The 4,117-nt window shown below is 31.7% G+C and overlaps 1 long non-coding RNA gene across 1 annotated transcript; it reads right to left on the bottom strand.

Moving 5' to 3' along the window:
* Positions 1-679: 679 nt before the first annotated feature.
* Positions 680-3,128, bottom strand: LOC143303526 (uncharacterized). Its single transcript, XR_013059917.1, has 4 exons — positions 2,633-3,128; positions 1,499-2,138; positions 1,319-1,415; positions 680-1,156 (listed from the first exon to the last, which is right to left on the bottom strand). It is a non-coding gene; the product is annotated as an uncharacterized LOC143303526 (long non-coding RNA).
* Positions 3,129-4,117: the final 989 nt, after the last annotated feature.

Here is a 4,117-nt window from a genome sequence, read left to right as displayed (position 1 = left end):
TGTCGTTCGAGTCTATTTTCGGATCATTTATATTACGTTTAATCCATATAGTTATTATATGAGACATAGTATCGTAAAATTTGGAAGAATAAAACGTTCGTACAGGATGTACATTTTATAAGAACTCCAACAAATCTGCGTGTGCACCTAAAATACAAACTGATAGTGATTGTTCATAAGTTTATATACATTATCTAATGTCAATCGAAGGTATCAATTCTTTTTCTCCATAAGAGTACTTTTTCATTTATATGTGTTCAAAAATACATGTGTTCAACCGTGAAGCATATGTCACCTACAACGAAAAAGAGTTTCACTATACTTAATATTTCCTTTATATACCTATGAAAGTCTATTCTTCGCGTAGTATGAAATTATGAATAAATCTGGAATATTGTTCAATCTGAAAAGAAAAATAACTTATTGACATCATTCATTGATACGAGATTCAGAATGTTTGTTTTGTCTTGCAGAGAAAGAAGGCAGCCCTTTCTTTTAATGTGAAATAGAAAGCGAAAATTTGAAAACAGATTTTTTGGAAATTTACTTGCAAATATCGTTTTCAATATCGTGATTTTCTTCCCAATGGTACTGTACTTTCAAATTTTCCAGTATCCCTCTAAAAACAAAAAGTCGAACCTTGTTATTATTAACGTAGGCACTACAAGGAAAAGAAGTATTAGAAAGCAGCTCCTTTTTATTATGGATTTCTTTATAATCATGTAAATAAGAAATTCCGGAAATTTTTTCCTCAAGAATTTAATTCTTGTGTTTTGATTGATAATTATTACACTGCATACTAACTTTTCGCATACTGTTCGCGTCTAACAATTTCCTAATAATAACTACTTCAAAATTACATATGTTCTTGCACGAATTCAAAAGTACGTATGATACAATTACAATTGATTCTAAAATAATAATTATTTAAAGATATTAAGATACTAATTAAACGTTTCACTATATTTCAAGATCTGGAACAACAAATTTTTATTTATAAAAAATGAAACTGTGTTTATATATTCTTTGTCATGATGCTATTTCTTATTACCATGTCGACATTTTTTAAAATTCATTTTGTTATCTCTACGCAATATGAAAATTCATATACTGCTTAATATTTTTTACATATTATCCATCCACCGCATGATATCTCCTGAAAAATCAAAATATTAATGTTATATTATTACAATGCTTCTTAAATTTCAATTTTTGACAAATTTGAAATCCAATATATTTTGCACAATTGTTATTTATCAAAAAATTCTAAGTTAGTAACTTTCTTTTCAAATGGCAAATAACATATACTTTGACTTACCTGTAAGTTTTTGTTCCTAATCATCATTTCCTCTTATAGAACATCATTATTGATCTTATAATTACTACCGGTGTCATAGATATTGTAGTGGCTACAACTGAATTAATAGAAAATGATAAATAACTGTGTATAACACTAACACATAACTGTGTATAACAATGACACATAACTTTTACTTACATATCAGTCGATAAGGGATTACTGTGATATCCTGTTGATGTTTCTTAAGGCACTTGATTAGGTGTGATACGGTATCATTCCTTATGGTATACTGTAGATAAGTATTTTAGAAAATGACAAGAATAAATCTAAATTATTCAGAGGTTCCAGTTTCGGCTTAGACATAAATACAGGACCATTTGCAAAGAAGGAAGGGTGCGTTTCTACAGCCTCGTTATAGTAACGAATACCAATATATAGTAATGAATACCAATCTCTGAATTACTGGTTACTAAACATAAATATCCTATAAAATTTAATATATTTCTTTAATTTTTAATACATACATGAGTTAGTAGTTCTAAATTATGAATCATCCTACCTGTGATATTACACTTTTCCTTATAATATCATCACTCAAGTGAACAACATTAAGATCATGTAAACCATGTCATCCTATCTTACTGTGAAGATACTTAGTTATGTTATCTAACATTATAAAAATATCATCAAATTCAAGTCCTTTTATTCACATCACATGGCCACGACGATCTGGTTCTTCGTTATATAATGTTCTAAAATTTGTCGTATATATAGGATGTACAAACCGTGATATCAAGGTATCAGTTCTTCCTTCCCAAGGGACAGTTTCATTAAAATTCTGATAGAATTAAAAATTAATTATTAATATTCTAACAATCATATATGTTAAATACATTATAGTCAACGATATATACCTGAGCGAATGTAGGGGTAATTCCTTGATAATTATAAATGTCATCAGCCCACATCATTGTGCCACTTCTTTGTACTCCAGCCTCTCGATTAACAGCCTAAACAAACATACAAAATTTTATAGAAGCTGCACAAAATATAGTATATATGCGCAATATTGAAGCGTTCAAGGGGATATAAAGGTAATGTACATCACATACACGTGTACTCTCATGCAACAAAATACAATTAGATTTAATAGTATAAGCTCTTTTATTCATCATAATAGATTGGAAATTTAAGTGTCTTACGAGGGTGAGTAAAAAGTTACCCGCTCTGTCGGTGTAGAATTTATTTTAAGCAATTGTCAAAAAAGACATACATCATTTTTTGACATAATCACTCAATTTCTGTATACACTTTGTCCATTTGCTGAAGGACCTTCGTATTTTCTCATTAAAAAATGTTTTGGGCTGAGCTGCGAACCACGAATGCATCGTCGTCTTCACCTTTTCATCAGCTTTTTCGGCATCCATCTCGCACAAACTTTTTAAAACCCAAATCTGTCGTGCACTATTGCATAAGCAGAGCCGTGGCTCATTTGCAAATGATTTGCCACATTATCCAGCTTCACTCGTCTATTCCATAGAGCATAAGTTCATGAGCACGTTCAATGTTGTCATCGTGGATGTGGACGGGCGTCCAGCTGTTTTTTCATAACTCTTGTGCGATCTTCTTTGAACTTTTGTGCCCATTCAAACACACTTCGTGACAAAACACTTTCTCCATAATGTGCATTAAATCTTTGATAAATATAGGCATCAAACAAAACCTCCGACCGCAAGAAACGAATCACAGCATCCTGCACCGTTTTCCTGCAAATCGCCATTGCAAAGCGCCATTACTCGCGCAACGGTCACAAACGAATTGACGTAACACAATGAAACCTACGCAGCAGCACTGAACAGATATTGACGTCATACGAAGAGTGCAGATGGATCAATACGGTCGACAGAAGTTTTAACTATCTGGAGTGCGGATAAATTTTTACCGAGAGTCGTATAGGAATCTATAATCTGTAAGTACACCTTTGGCTGAATGGAAATTTCTCTTACATATAGTCAAAAATGCAGAAACAGTGTATTGAATTGGAAAGTGATAAAAAATAAGTGAAGTTTCGAGGTTGCATGTGATTGCATGAATACACAGGACGTTTTTAGCGAATAAAAAATAATTTTGAAAGACACGAGACTTATCTTGTATTTTATGTACTCTCTGTGTCCGAATTTCCAGAAGCTCTCTATCTTATGAAGTGTTTTAGATTAGCCGGAAAATTTTGTATGTACATACAAGAAGTATACGATCTAAGTGGAATATTCCATTATTCTCTTGATACAACAGAAACGAAATTTACAGAACTTCTCAGAAAGTTGGTTTATTATTACCAAATTAATAGAATTAATATACGTTTATCATCTTTACATACCTAAGTCGTGGAGGTTTATCGTGCGTAAAAAATTAGTGTCGTTTCAAAGTTACATTTCGTACATTTTAAGCCTATAATTTGTAACGTACAAAACAATGTAAGTTTGAGCTGTTTCTTATCTCCACAATAAGAAAATCCAACTTTACGTTTTTTACACAATGATATTTATGGAACAGTAATATCATATTATTGCATCGCTTGGAGAATGAAGTCAAGGTACGATGTGACCCTAGTGTAAACGCTGGGATACCCAGCTGTGCCGCACTTATAAGCATAAGACACAATACCTATTAAATACGAGGTTCATTCATGTTGTATCAGCAGTGGTCCGCCGCGGTCAGCCTGAAAGGATCGTTAAATTTTTAATCAAAGATACTGAAATATATCGATCGAATTGTATTGAAATTATACTTATATACAGTAATAATCTTCTACTGATT

The sequence above is a fragment of the Bombus vancouverensis genome, chromosome 13, assembly GCF_051014615.1.
Source record: "Bombus vancouverensis nearcticus chromosome 13, iyBomVanc1_principal, whole genome shotgun sequence".
NCBI lineage: Eukaryota > Metazoa > Arthropoda > Insecta > Hymenoptera > Apidae > Bombus > Bombus vancouverensis.
The sequence above is the reverse complement of the archived record's forward strand: the minus strand, read 5'-3'. Positions and strand labels throughout refer to the sequence as shown.